At 31.6% G+C, this 16468-nt stretch overlaps 1 protein-coding gene across 1 annotated transcript in view; it reads left to right on the top strand.

The window, feature by feature from the left end:
- The first annotated feature begins 6589 nt into the window (after nucleotides 1-6589).
- Nucleotides 6590-16468, top strand: part of LOC143057888 (uncharacterized) — a 56127-nt gene continuing 46248 nt past the window's right edge. Inside the window, exon 1 of the mRNA XM_076231348.1 lies at nucleotides 6590-6669. The gene's annotated coding sequence lies outside the window, so the exon portion shown is untranslated. The remainder of the gene's footprint in view (nucleotides 6670-16468) is intronic.

Here is a 16468-nt window from a genome sequence, read left to right as displayed (position 1 = left end):
GTTCATTTAAGATCACAATCTGCCTTCAAAAGAAGCATGCATTTTTGTTAAGGTTCTTTTTTTCTGTGGAACTAATAGAAGAAATAGACGTAATATCGAAATACAATAAGAACTGAATTACAGAAATCGCAAAATTTTACAATTGTTTAGTTTAAGGTGGTATGGTAGTCTCAATTAAAAATGATAGAATTTGTTCATACTTTGCCAAAACATTAGTATCTATTGATATATGTTAAAAAATATCATAAAATTGATAGGTCACCGCGCATTTTCTCAAGCTACAAGTCGTGACAAAATGACATATTTTGTATGGATTATACAGGAAAAAGCACCATTATGTGATTAGAAACTACACTAAATGATAGAATTGAAAAAATAATATACGAGAAAAATTTTTCTTAAATGCTTTGAGAATATCAAAAGAAAAGATAGGGTCACCGTGCGTTTTTCCGGCTAAAATACAAAATAGCAAAATTCCATGTAGATTCCTTCAGAAAATGCACTATTTCAAAGTTACCTCCCTATAAAACATATGAACATTTGAACATTTTAAAATTCAAGCAGAACTAATCAACACTTGTTCAGATATTAATATTTATAAGTTATAATCTTATAAATTTGTTCTTTTAAATGCAAATTCACATTAGTTATCTGCATTCTGCATCAAATTTTGCTATTTTTATTGAACATCCGGACCTTAGATTCTCTTTTTTTTTTTAAATCCAAGATAGCGAAAGACACCCATACCCCCTTAAGTAGAGTTTATTTGAGGGGGAAAATAGGTCACTGATGAGTTAAAAAAGCCATTTTAACTGTTATTCCAAAAACGGCATTTTTGCATCCAAGGGAGGTAATTTGGAGCTTTTTCAATGATATAAACATTTTCAAAGTCATCTGGGGCCAAAAAGAATCGATTTTTTTTTTGTTTGATTTTTGTACTATTTCATAACGTAACAACTAATAGTGTAATAAATAAAAATTGTGAAGAAAAACAAAATGTTATAAAAATTTTTTGAAATTTTATAACCGCGAGACTCCTTGTAAACTATTGAATAGTGAACATAATGGCATGATCATTTCTTTTTAAAGTACATAAGAAGAGCGATCTAATACCAAAATTATGTCATTACTACTGAGACATATAAATCGCAATTATACATATTGAGTAACCAAAGAATGCAAAATATTTAGTTAAACGGCTAAAATCATAAATTGTTTGCAAGATTTGCTTCATGACATATTCATTTGTAAAAAGTTTTATAGACTTTAGACGTGCCTCGATGACTGCCGAATATCCTAAGAAGTTCATCCCTGTATTTACGTTCGTCTTCAATCTTAATTAACTAAGATAGTCAGTTTTCCGACCAAGGTCGGTGGTTCTCTCCGTGCAATTTTGTCCCCTCCACCAATTAAACTTGTCAGCAACGAAAGAGACGTTACACTGCATTGTGTCTTCTAGTTTCGGATCTAGGCACATATCACGTGTTTGACATACTCAACCTTTACTTTGCCCGAAGATTTATTCGGTTGTAAGGTTCATAGTATTTGGTTCCTTAAAATGGAACATTTATTTAAGTGTCGGAAAGCTATATCAAACCTCAAGTAACGATCGAACGAGAACGATAATGGATTAGAATATTTTTTCGTGAAACGTTTTACCTAATCATCCGAAAATATAACTTTGTTCGAAGTAAAACGTTAAAACAATTTTTTTTAGAACTTAAAACAAATGTTTTAAACCCCTTTATCTCTTTTTCAGGTATTTCCGCAGAATCCGTATAACAAGTAGATAAAATAAAAATAAAATTATATTGCAATAATTTCTATCATTCGATTCTAATTATTTTCTTTGAATACCCTAAAATTGATAAACATATTTTAATGCATAGTAATCTCTTATTTGGATATGATAGCCTTGCATAGGCAAACAATAAGTATTGACATTGATGTCATGACAAGTAATTAAACAGAATGTTGAGTGATTGATATATTTCAATTTTTGACATTTTACTTATTTTGTCAGTTTTCTTTTGCTCAAACGTGGTTGTCAATAAAATGGAGTTATATGCGACCGTCATACAAGGGAGAGTTTTGGCTAGCTATAAATCCAGGTGGTTTAATACACCATTTTCTACATGAGGAAATGTCTGTTCCAAATCAGGAATATGACAGTTGTGTCCCTTACGTTTGTTGTGTTTGAGCTTTTCATTTGGACATTTGATAAAGAACTTCCAGTTTTGGTGTCAGACTAAGAATTCAAATTTCTATGAATTAATTAAAATTTTGCAATTTGCAATTTTCACAGCTTTCTTATTTTTTTAACCTTAGGTTTATGACTTCATAGAAACCAGGTAATTCCTGAATTTGCACATGCATCACCGAATCCAATTTTCAACCCATATTAAGAGTCTTATAGGAAGTAAGGAACTACTTAAAATAACATCTGCTTTCTGGAAATCTTAAATAAGTACTAGAACACACCCGTGATATCACGGGTCCGTGACTGAATTAAAGTACATAACTATGCGCAAGCCTTATTTTAGTATTAGTATTGTCATCTGATAAAGTCATGCCGATTATAAGATAAACAGTTTTTCTCTGCTTTCAAGTCTTTCTGTTTGAACCCGTCGAACTGAAACAATAATATTAATTATTTGGAAAACAAAAGGTCCTGGAATGGAGTATTTTTTAATCAACAGCATTGTCCTATATAAGTTATAAATAAAGTTGAATTCTTTGCTTCGCTGTTTTACGTCATGCCCACTAACAAATTGAAAACTGTACCTATACGCCTTATTTTTAGTCCAGATTTTTAGTATTCGTATTGTTAAGTCTTACTGATTAAAATACTACAATAGGTAACAATTTGACAATTTAGTAGTGTCAACCCCGTGGTTATGACCCGTGTATATAGCACATTAATCCTGAATACAACGTTTGGTGGTGCGCCTGTCAGATGGGGAACGTACAGATAAGGTAATAGGTAACAGGTGAATATACTATTGGTATCGGTAGCGGACTCGACCCGGAACTTCTTAATTATTGGCAATATTAATTACGTGGAAAACAAAAGGGCCTGGAGTGGTGTAATTTTTAATCTACACCTTTGTACTATATTAGTTATATATAAAGTTGAATTCTGTGATTCGTCGTTTTTACGTGATGACGGCTGACAAATTGGACCTCGTAATTTTAGTATTATAGATACTATGGAGCTCATGATTCATAACTTTGCAATGCGAACGCATAGATAATAAAAAGTTTGGCAGAAAATGGGCTAATATATTTCACTATAATAACTAATAATACTTTCATAAAATCTTCATGACAAGAACATATTTTGGAAGTAAAGAACCGATGTTTTAATGTTTATTACCACAGAAAGACTTTACTGTGCATTCATAACAATTTAAGGAGGATCGCGGGTATAAAAATTTCAGAAAAAAATTAAACAGTTTTTTTCATTTCAATTTTTTTTTATTACTTTATTAGTTGTTACTTTATCATATGGAACAAAATCATTCAATAAAATCAATTCGTTTTGACTTTTCATATTTATCATTGAAAAAGTTCCAAATTATCTCCCTTTGGTGAAAAAAATGCCATTTTTTGGCATTAAGATTGAAATACCTTTTTTTAACTTATCGGTGACCTATATGTTTTATCATTATTTTTTAATAAACTGTACTTAAACTAAACTGTTGCAAAATTTGGGTGATTTCTGTAATTTAGTTCTTTTTTTTATTTTCATATTACCTTATCTTCTCCTATTAGTTCAACAGAAAAAAAAGTAATTTTACAAAAAAAATGTATGCTTCTTTCGAAGGCAGATTGTGAGCTTAAATGAACGGTGACCCCACTTTTTTATTTTATTTTTCTATTACGTATAAGATAAGTTCATTTATAGAAAAATATAGGGAAATCCGATATTAGAAGAAAAATTTTGTTTATACCCGCGAGCACCCTTAAGATATTCTTTTTATATGAATACATATTGTAAAGGTGGAAAAAGCTGAAATAGCATCAATTCAGGTTTAAAGCTATATTTTTTCAATATGTGAAAATTTTATACAAAAAAAGGATGTTTCGACTGTGCAATGTCTACGACTTAAATTACCATCAAGACATCACGCACCCGCGATACATATATTATCAAAACAAATTACAATAACAAAACGTTAGGTCTACTGATCTATCAACTCATACATCATTGACCCATAGAAAATATGATAGAAACTTTAAGACAGTTTTATCCCGTAATACTGCGAGACGCTGAAATATATATGAACTCTTCGGTAAATATGGTGTTCAAAATTTATGCCTTTAAATGTTTTTTTCTGTTGACGTTTCCATGGCATTTCAGTATATGGGGAAAATTTATTGCGTAAATATTTCTTCCATTATAATCTATATTTCAGACACATCAGTTTCGTCTTTACCTGTTAAATATCGACTGATCAACAACAATAAAACAGTAAAAAAATAAGAATATTGTTATCAAAGGTATGAACATACTCACCAAAGATACCAGGAGTAATCGGTTCCATAAAAGTGAAACACGTTCAAATAAGATTAATTTTAGATACACTAAATTGTTTATGAATAACGATCAACCCTACTCTGTTTTTTTTTTTTTTTTTTTTAATTTTTTTTTTTTTATTATTCATTTTTTATGCAATCTAAATGCATATTTAATATGTCCAAGTCTCATCCGTAGCTCCAAATCATAACAAACGGAAGGTTAACTTAAATAAGAAGAATAGGAAAAAGTTATCAAAAGTACCAGGATTATACCTCATGGTATTTTTAATTGATAACATTTGATGAGTATGGAAATTGCATGATTTTTTTATAAAATAAATTATAAAATACATAAAACTGTCAATTATTTATTTCATATATCAAGTTTTAATTCCTGCAATGATTTTTAAAGACTCAATTATTTATTTATTTTTTTTATTCATTTTTTATGCACTCTAAATGCATATTTAATATGTCCAAGTCTCATCCGTAGCTCCAAATCATAACAAACGGAAGGTTAACTTAAATAAGAAGAATAGGAAATAGTTATCAAAAGTACCAGGATTATACTTCATGGTATTTTTAATTGATAACATTTGATGAGTATGGAAATTGCATGATTTTTTTATAAAATAAATGATAAAATACATAACACTGTCAATTATTTATTTCACATATCAAGTTTTAATTCCTGCAATGATTTTTAAAGACTCAATTATGAATAAAAAAAGGTTGATATTTTGTCAGCTATTTTGGTGTATGAAATTGTTGCAAGATACACATGTCTGTCTGGTGGGGTAAATCTGACATTGGCCTCATTATGACAGTTCATAAGTCAGTGTTAAGTTTTCATGGTAAGGTCTGTTTCTTAGTCAGTATAACCAATTTCTCAAATATATTTGATGATTGGAAAAAAGTAAAATGACAAATGAACTAAAATCCTAGGAAAACTTTGAACGAAATGTCCTTAATCAACAGCTCAAAGACATCAATCGAACGGATAACAACTGTGTTATTCCTGACTTGGTATAGACATTTTCTAATGCAGAAAATTGAAGTTAAATCCTGCTTTTGTAGCTAGCTTTGTATTACATCCACAAACATTCCACCATATGGATAACATTGTGTAAACAAACACATACAGACACAATAGGAAAAAATGTCACAAAAGGGAAAAAACCTAATTATTATGATAACAACAAACAAAAGAATCAACAAAAAAACAAAGAGGGATAAAGACAAAGCATATTAGCAAAACAAAAGACAATTAAATTCACACAACAACATATTTACGGTTATATAAGTACCGAGGCACGTCAAGTGGATATTACCAAAAACAGACTAAACAGTAAAGGTAAAAATTGACAAATACAAATAAACAGTGGCTGCTCTGTTAAATTGTTCCTTCTAAAATTGTTACACGATGATGACTGCTGTACCCATATTTTGACTATTTTATTTATTGTGTCTGTTTAGTTAACGCATCATTGTAAATGTAACGACATTTGATGAGACTGTCATCAAAGTGAGAGGGTTAGCGCTATAAACCAGGTTGAATCGACCATTTTCTACATTTGAAAATGCCTGTACCAAGTCAGGAATATGACAGTTCTTGTCCATTCGTTTTTTATGTGTTTTGTTATTTGATTTTGCCATGTGATTATGGACTTCCCAAATTGATTTTCCTCTGAGTTCAGTATTTTTGTGATTTTACTTTTAATGCAGGAAATATAGATGTTCGATTAGGAAAAGTTGTTTGTTTGTTTAGGTTTTAAAAAAAGGAAATTAAAAGGAAAGTATTGAAAAAAATGTATGAATTTTTACTACACTCTTTAGAAGAACTTACAAGAAACGACGTATATATCAACGAAAACACAACAAAAACCTGAAACACGTACACTTTAATTTTGGTTAGAATTCAAAAGTTTTTTGGAACATAATTTATTTAAGTTAAAAATTTCAAAGAAACAAATACGAATAAAGTTGATTATGCATACAGTTGTTTAAAAGAGAACATAACTCTATGTATTGAATTTAAATCTATAGTTGACATCACGACCTATTTATAGAAAGAAATGCCTGAACAGAGTTCCATAGAACAAATGTAGTGTTAGAATATTAATACCGAAAGTTGGCATTCCGAATGTGGTAAGATGCTTTTCTTTCTTTTACATTTTCCTTTGGTTTAAAAAAAAATAAAAACATACTCTTGCGTTGTAAATAATAAGTAATGGTTGTAATTAGCATTTATAACAGTTAGTGACTTCAAATGAAAATTTTATTATTTCAACTTACCGTAGTAAATGTAAACATGCATAGTATGATAACTACTAAAGATGTACTCATTTTGTTTTAATTTTCATCCCATATACTTCAATTATTTGTTTTTAATTTATTTCTGTTGCACAGAACGTCCTATGTATCTGCCTACACTTGTTTTAAATAACGATAACTCTTGGACACGAAGGTCACGCGAAAACAAGCCATATTTATGTTATGTAATAGGAAAAGAAAAAGACTGAGAAAAACAAAGTGCAAGGTCACAATTGATTTTGCATGGTTCATTAAAACCATTATTGGAAATTTAAATTTAGGGTTTTGCTTTTAGAAATAAACCCATCATAGATACCAGGATCAATATTTTATATTTAAGCCAGACGCACGTTTCGTCTACAAAAGACTCATCACCACATATCAAGTACTGATCATACCATTACATGTAATAGTTATCCCATGAGGACGCGGTGTGTCAGTGTAAGATCACCCCGAATTCCGGAGGTCTAACACTGACACACCAAGTCCGAATGGGATAATTATTTTACATCCCAGCTGTTTTAGATTAGACGAAAAACCATATACAATTCATAAAATTTAGTTTAGAACGCCACACATCCATTATAATATATTTGATATATTACTATATAATGTATACCCTTTATGGGCCCCGAACACGATGATTAAATATGAAACAATGTCAACTCGCCCCACTGGCCAATCGGCTCACATTAGATCGCCACTTTATAAAACATTATCCCATTCTTGATTACGGACTCGCCCCACTTTTGAAAAGTGTAAAATCAAATAGAACAATCAGTCTGACAACGCACTTTTTTTACGAAAAGGGTTAAAATCCCATTGAATGAATTTCTGCCAACTCGCCCCACTTATATACAAATATCTTGCTTCCTTTAAGTATGTTGAATAACTAATAATTGGTATCCAGTCGTTCTCTTGTAGTGGTAAGCGTCGTGGGTTGATATGCTCAAGGTCTTGAGTTCAAATTCCGGCACAGACACTGGATTTGTCTACGTAAATTTTGATAAATAGTCTTTTCCGTATAATTAATTTTAAGTTTTATAGTGGATTTGACATTCCCGCCAAAATGTTACAGAACAAAGGAAAGCATGCAAAATAAAGAAACTAAAGCGGGGGTGATCTGGTAGGGATGATCCGGCTCAGACCACCTCTGGTAGAACAAAGGAGCTGGGATGAATCATAAATATCACATGAATCTCACATGAAATTCTCGTGACATTTATCTCAAACCAGCTCATACATGTAACTCATATGAAAAATGTCCATGTAAATTTCACGTGAATTAAGTTTCACATGATATCAAGTGAATTGTACAGAAAACAAAATTGGTAAATTTCATGATTTTAAATAAATTTCTAAATTTTTATTTTATTTGAATAACTTTATTTCTAGAATTCACGTGATTTCAGTGAGATTTACGTGAATTAAAATTCACATATGATTGATATGAGTGAGATTTTCCCCGTGTACTGAAAACAATTTAGATCCTTTGTATAAGAAAAATGTAACAATATCAAAGTTTCAATTCTCCAATAAATTATGACTGTTAAATAATAGGAATAAAAAGAGACGTATATATGTTTTTAGTTTTTGTTAATGATAATTAACATCTTCATCACATTATTTTGATTTAGACTCTGATTAAATGATAAAAACAATACTTGGTAGATTCGACCTGAAGAAGACAAAAAGCATGTTTACAAAGCACGATGGGTTTTTGTATCCTACGAGATTTGGTACTGATATGTACTGGTTATTGCAAATTTGTAAACAAATGATACTTTTTGCTGTTTTGGAACCAGGACATATATGTAGGCGCACAGAACTAGCGTTTTGTTCTAATTAACCAGCACTGTACCGGGAAAATTTTCATTTTGTTAATTTGAACGGAATTTGTAGTAACAAAAAATTGTTGAATAATACCTAGCATGGTATGCATGATGTAATATGAGGCAGACATTACCTGTGAATGGGGACGAAGTCTGTATGAATTATTTTTTTTCAAACATGTAAAAAAGAAACGGAAATACCGTAACGTTTACGATTTTGGTTCTGTTGTTAGGGACTTAGTTGTGACGTTATTTAAGTTATGACGTCATATTCAATGTAAACAAAGAAACGCTTTCATCAGGTAATGTTGGTTTTTTTTTTCAGATCAACAATTATTAGAAATGAATTGGTATTGAGTTCCAATCCTATATTTTACTAGACTGATAAATATATATTTTATTCAAAGTCTCATGCAAACAAGACCGGAAAAGGAAGTAGATTTTTGCGTAAATGCGGGGATTTAAAAAAGTCTGATAAAAAAGTTTACGATTTTAAGTTCATTAGTATATTTTTTTTTTGATTGATTTTTCTTATGTAATTGGGGACTTCGTCCCCATAACAATTATGCAATGTTCCATTTGTTTTGCTGTGATCCTGATACAACGAAAACAAGCCCAACAGCATATAGAACCAGGACCGACCAGCACAAATCAGGACCAAATCACCAACACAAAACATTTTCTCGCAGGACAATCTTACCCTTCGTGAGATCTGGACTAAAATACATTTTATATCAAAAATTCAAACGCATACATTAACCATGTTCTTTAAGTCTAAAATGACAATCGATACACATGCAATGGATTTCAAACCATTTGAAAAGTTCACGCAAATGTGATTGAACACCCGGCTACCATTCATAAATTTGCGTTTCAAAAAACCTATGCGCTCCATTGAATCTACATTGTTCAACTGGCTTATAATAAACGGCAAATAGAATGAAACCGTGTAAGTCAACATCTTATATTGCTTACCAAGCTTTTGTATATCCATAAGAGTTTAGATGATAAAAAGCTGCAAATAAAGGAAGGAAAAACCGTGTTAGAACTGTGATTAAGGGCCAACAATTTTTTATTTTGCTAATCATATTTTCTATTACATTTTCTCTCTATCGATACTAGTTTCCGCAGACATCACATTAAAACGTTGACAATCATACTGCTTGATCATTCTGAATATGTTTTTTATCTAAATTTCCATATAACGTAAACATTTATTAGGTTGAATAGAAAGAAAAAGATCTAGAGTACACCACGACTAGACATTCCCCCCCCCCCCCCCCCCAAAAAAAAAAAAAACAAGATAAAAAATACTCAACCAGCATTCAATTGATTGTCTAACGCTTTGAACTCGGTAAAGCAAAATTAAAATCGTATTAAAAAGTTTACCAGGTGCACAGGTTTGTCTGAACTCAGTAACTTTGTGGTGTAAAAACGGTTATAGTTTTAATTCCTTTTGATAAAACACAATCCATATAGTACAATACAATTGTTATTTGTCAATGCCATATCATCATATCAATCAATACATTCAATACATATTAATTGTTACCTATCAAAATTACTAGTGGGTATCATAGCGCACCAATAAATCCGTTTACCTGTTTCTTTAAGTTTAGAGAACACATACCGAGTTTTAACTAAATAGTTATATAAAATGGCTGATGTGGTATGATTGCAAATAATACAACGATTCACCAGATACCAATTACAACTATGGATCATCATAGAGCCTTCACAAATGAGTAAAACCAATTTCTTATTGTCAGTTACAAATGACACTAATAAAATGTGAAACAATTAAAAAAAACGGCCTCATTTATGACAACCGAAGGATCCTGGAAAATGAATATGACAGACAGAAACTAAATTGCAGGCTCCTGACTTGTGACCAGCACATACAAATGTGACGGACTAAACATGCTGGCAAGCGCTCAACTTCCTTCATACATAGATCATGAATCTAATAGAGTAGCAAAACGGAAGAACAAAAAGTAAAAAAAAATGACTTATGGAATTGATTAAGGACTTTCCGTTTTGAATTTTCCTCGGGGTTTGTTATTTTTGTGATTTTACTCTTTTCAAACAAATCACAAAACAACTTATAAAAAGAAGAAAAAACCAATCATTTCCTATATATTAAGAGTATCAACAGTCAATTATAACTAATTTTCTCAGATTAAAATATCAAAAACGTACATATCCAACAGATTTTGTCTTTTTTTAATAGACGTCATAAACCACGAAAACAACACATTATACATTGTATTCGTCCGAAGCACAAAGCTTTGCAAGGATTACTCAAGGTGAAATGTATATTACCCCCCAACAAAAGATATTATTATTTTCAACCATAAAGGTGACAAACAAAAACAAATGAAAAATTCGCGTTCAATTGTTCTTTATAAAATTATTTATTGCATTTTCAATGTGCGTGATTAATATACAACTACATATTTGTTTTGTTTCGTTCCTTCGCAGGAATAATATAAACAACAAACAATTGACATTTTAAAGTTAATATTCAAAATATATGAATTGGGTAGATTTAACATATCTAACTCAAAACGATATATTAACGGATAAAACATAACTTCGAAAAGAAGAATCAAACTAATAAATATTGTTGGTTACTGACTTGTATATGTGACAATGTTTTAAAATATAAAAAAAAAATATGTTTACTGAAAAAGTGGTCCTTAATCCTTAATCGGCATAGAATATATGTTATGTTCCTTTTACTATATTTCTACATAAGCAAACATTCTTAGTCATACAGGATCACTCACAAAAGTTGTTAACAAATGAAGATAAAAGCGTTTATATATCGTTAAATGATCACCACTGAGACTGATAGAAAATCCATCTTGATCCTTTAGATATTATGTGCTTTTTGAATGATTTTGGATGATTTTCATACCAAGTGATACATTTTGGAAGAAACTGTTGGAACTGTTTTCGATTTTAAGAAAGTTTACAATATTTCCACCTTCTATATGACTGTCTGTAGCCCTGTTGCATGTGTAGATTCTTTTCCCATATCAAACCTTAGTTAATGCTGTTGACGTGTACATTTAAGTCTACTCGATAATGTTTTCTCAAGTCAGTTTCTTTGCACAGAACTACTATTGGCACCGATGAAGATGTTCATATATGTTATTGAATTTCATTGCTGCATGGTTTGATATTGTAAGATCGATTTTATTGAAATGATAAGCCAACTCGCACCTTCGTCCTGACATTAATAATTTGGGGTTAAATTTCCCTAATAAATGTTTGGGGAAGAGTAGAAAGTCTCCAGAGTTACTAAAGCCATCTAATAACTTTTCTAGTTTTTTAGCTCACCTGGCCCGAAGGGCCAAGTGAGCTTTTCCCATCACTTGGCGTCCGTCGTCCGTCGTCGTCCGTCGTCCGTCGTCGTTAACTTTTACAAAAATCTTCTCCTCTGAAACTACTGGGCCAAATTAAACCAAACTCGGCCACAATCATCATTGGGGTATCTAGTTTAAAAAATGTGTGGCGTGACCCGGCCAACCAACCAAGATGGCCGCCATGGCTAAAAATAGAACATAGGGGTAAAATGCAGTTTTTGGCTTATAACTCAAAAACCAAAGCATTTAGAGCAAATCTGACATGGGGTAAAATTGTTTATCAGGTCAAGATCTATCTGCCCTCAAATTTTCAGATGAATCCGACAACCTGTTATTGGGTTGCTGCCCCTGAACTGGTAATTTTAGGTAATTTTTGCTGTTTTTGGCTATTATCTTGAATATTATTATAGATAAAGATAAACTGTAAACTGCAATAATGTTCAGCAAAGTAAGATTTACAAATAAGTCAACATGACCAAAATGGTCAGTTGACCCCTTTAGGAGTTATTGACCTTTATAGTCAATTTTTAACCATTTTTCCTAAATCTTAGTAATCTTTTACAAAAATCTTCTCCTCTGAAACTACTGGGCCAAATTAATCCAAACTTGGCCACAATCATATTTGGGATATCTAGTTTAAAAAATGTGTGGCGTGACCCGGTCAACCAACCAAGATGGCCGCCATGGCTAAAAATAGAACATAGGGGTAAAATGCAGTTTTTGGCTTATAACTCAAAATCCAAAGCACATTTAGAGCAAATCTGACAGTGGTAAAAGTGTTTATCAGGTCAAGATCTATCTGTCCTGAAATTTTCAGATGAATCGGACAACCTGTTGTTGGGTCGCTGCCCCTGAATTGGTAATTTTAAGGAAATTTTGCTGTTTTTGGTTATTATCTTGAATATTATTATAGATAGAGATAAACTGTAAACAGCAATAATGTTCAGCAAAGTAAGATTTACAAATAAGTCAGCATGACCAAAATGGTCAGTTGACCCCTGAAGGAGTTATTGCCCTTTATAGTCAATTTTTAACCATATTTTCGTAAATCTTAGTAATCTTTTACAAAAATCTTCTTCTCTGAAACTACTGGGCCAAATTAAACTAAACTTGACCACAGTCATCATTGGGGTAACTTGTTTAAAAAATGTGTGACGTGACCTGGCCAATCAACCAAAATGGCTGCCACGGCTATTAATAGAACATAGGGGTAAAATGCAGTTTTTGGCTTATAACTCAAAAACCGAAGCATTAAGAGAAAATCTGACAGGGTTTAATTGTTTATCAGGTCAAGATCTATCTGCCCTGATGTTTTCACATGGATAGGATAACCCGTTGTTAGGTTACTGTCCTGAATTGGTAATTTTAAGGAAATTTTGCCGTTTTTTGTTATTATCTTGAATATTATTATAGATAGAGATAAACTGTATACAGCAATAACGTTCAGCAAAATAAGATCTACAAATAAGTTTTCATGACCAAAATAGTCAATTGACCCCTTAAGGAGTTATTGCCCTTTATAGTTAATTTTTAACATTTTTCATAAATTTTTGTTAATTTTTAGAAAATATTTTCCACTGTAATTACTGGGCCAAGTTCATTATAGATAGAGATAATTGTAGCAACAAGAATGTTCAGTAAAGTAAGATCTACAAACACATCACTATCACCAAAACACAATTATGTCATGAATTTATCCGTGTCCATTGTTTAATATGCACAAGACCAAGGTGAGCGACACAGGCTCTTTAGAGCCTCTAGTTTTTAAATGATGTAATGAATTGAAACCAGCATAGAGTTAACCATCGTTTCGTAACACACTAATAAGATATCCTTGTTTACGAATTGTATTCTCAACAATTTGCTATAATCAATTTTCTTCCATTTATTTATTTTAAAACACGACGTTAATTTCTTTCCATCAAATTAAATTGTACAACTCTGTCAGAGATCACAAATGCAAATTCTTGGTTGTCACCCGAACAGTGCGCCCACGTTCCCATTTGAATGGAATACCAAACACGGATTCAACAACTATGAAACTGATTTCTTACCTCAATAAAATAATATAGTGTTATTAACTGGCCGTTTCTGATTTGGCCATGTTATATGTTAGAGGTTAGCTGTATTGGACCCGAAACTTGAAGACAATATGTGGATCTGTTATGCTGTTTTTCTGTGCTGCCCTAGGCTGTTTTGCATGTTTGATTTTATTATGTGGTTAATCTGCACTTCGGTGATGACATGAATAACAATTTTGTGGTAATTTTTATTTATAGATTTACTGTCTCTAAAAATATGAAATATCCTAAATATTAAAGATTTTCTTTCCCCAGGCATATATGACCTTAGCCGTTTTTGGCACGACTTTTGGGAATTTTTGGTCATCGATGCCTTTTAGCTTTATACTTGTTTAACTCTCTGGCTGTTATGGGCTGAGCGTCACTGATGGGCCTTGTGTGAATGGGACACGCGTCTCAATTATAGGCCTGGTACCATGTCGCAATATACTATTTTTTTGTTTATTTGTGTATTTCTCTGTCTTGAATGTTCTTGCATTTGTTTTTACTTTAGTCCTGTCATGTAATGTTGTCATTTTAGCCTTATATTTAACATTGCCATAAAAGCGCGAAATTTGGCTAGCCACAAAACCAGGTTCAACCCATCATTTTTTTCTTAAAATGTTCAAGTCAGGAGTATGGCAGTTGTTATCTTTTAGTTAGGTTATGTGTGTTACATTGTCGTTTGATTTTTTTGTTGCACTTTAGTGTTTTGGTTCTTTCGTTGTTTTCCTCTTATAGTTGACGTGTTTCCCTCGGTTTTAGTTTGTAACCCGGATTTGTTTTCCCTCAACCGATTTATGACCTTCGAACAGCGGTAAACTACTGTTGCCTTTATCAATCAAACTTCCACATTTCAACTATTTCTATGGATTTTCTCCATATTTGTCGAGGATATTCTCAATTAGTTTCTGTAGACTTGCGTTCATTAATTTTAAGCTCTCAAAAAAACGTAATTCCTGGTTAAAAAATTTCATCATTCTTATTGTTCCTTTGTACGTTCTTAAAGCCGCACCTTTTGTCAACGAACTTTTTTATATTTTTTTTTTCATTGTCAGGTATGCACTTGCTCCAAAGTTTTTCAATAGAGAGATAGCAGTCGTATCCAGTTTTGAAAAAAAAAAACATTGGAATAAATGCTCTTTGTATTTTAAGTTGCACTTGTTGTGAGGTGCGCCTTTTAAAATCCTCAGTATATTGAGAGTAATCTCTCACTTTGTCATGCTACAGTGCTTTCTAACAAATCCAACTCAAACAATTGTAAATTTTTTTCTGACTGTTTTTATATGACAATTAAATTTGTTATACAGCATTCGAATAGTTTCCGCAAGCGTAGTTATACAATATTTGGCCACATCTTTTTTTTTCATTGTGAAACAAACGGATTCGCTTGTACGTAGACTGTCATTGACGTATTGATGGTGTGTTTTTCTTGCGGGAATTGATAGGTGTTTACAGTTTGCCCATCCGATGTTTGCCTTACTGGCCTTATTTAGTCTTTAAAATCACTCAAAAACTACAACTGATACAAAAGAAAACTTTTTGTTGATCTCGCATAGTTTTTTAAATGCTAGTAGGTCCCAGGTATCCAGTAACGTTATATGTTCTGCTTTCATTTAATCACAATACTTTTGAGATGAGACCGAGTCTGCTCGCTTTGGAAATTTTTCATTTTGCTCAGTTATCTGTGATGATGTCAATCTTGATCTTGATTTAATCTAACTCTATAGTGGCAATCCGGTTTTTTTTAATAATTAAACATTCCTCATCCCATTCTCTAATCTACAGAATCCTTAAAAATGTGTTTCTTAAAAGCATTTTAATAATCTCATTGTTTTCCTAGAAAAAACTGTTTATTAATGTCACCCAATAAGCACTTAAATATACTTGGATGATTACTCTCTTGCATATCAGTCATTAAGATACGGCATTTTTTTTAATATCCGGCAATTGTTCCTCATGTATCATATATTTACATTCATTTCAACTACATTTTTCAATGGCCAACAGATTAAATCTGTCCAAAAAGCTAAATGTTCGTCCATTCTTTTTACTTTAATGCTGATTGCCTCTGTAGTTCTATTTAATCGGCAAATCTCAAAATTGCAATCTCTTTCAAATTTTCCATCACTTACTATCTTTTTATAAAAACAATGCAAAATAATAGTGACTTTTTGTCCTTTTTGAAGCACCCTATCAATAATTTTCAGACTCTTGAACAGGAAAATGACAAAAATATCAAACTCCGTGGAAATTCATAATTTAGTAACTACTCAATCGAATGCTTTATTGAAATGGACAACCCCAATTCTCTCTTCATTGTTTTTAAGGATTTTCTCTTTACCATTTTTTACAATTCCTTCTTATTCTC

This window comes from Mytilus galloprovincialis, chromosome 1, assembly GCF_965363235.1.
Source record: "Mytilus galloprovincialis chromosome 1, xbMytGall1.hap1.1, whole genome shotgun sequence".
In the NCBI taxonomy this organism is placed as follows: domain Eukaryota; kingdom Metazoa; phylum Mollusca; class Bivalvia; order Mytilida; family Mytilidae; genus Mytilus; species Mytilus galloprovincialis.
The sequence above is the reverse complement of the archived record's forward strand: the minus strand, read 5'-3'. Positions and strand labels throughout refer to the sequence as shown.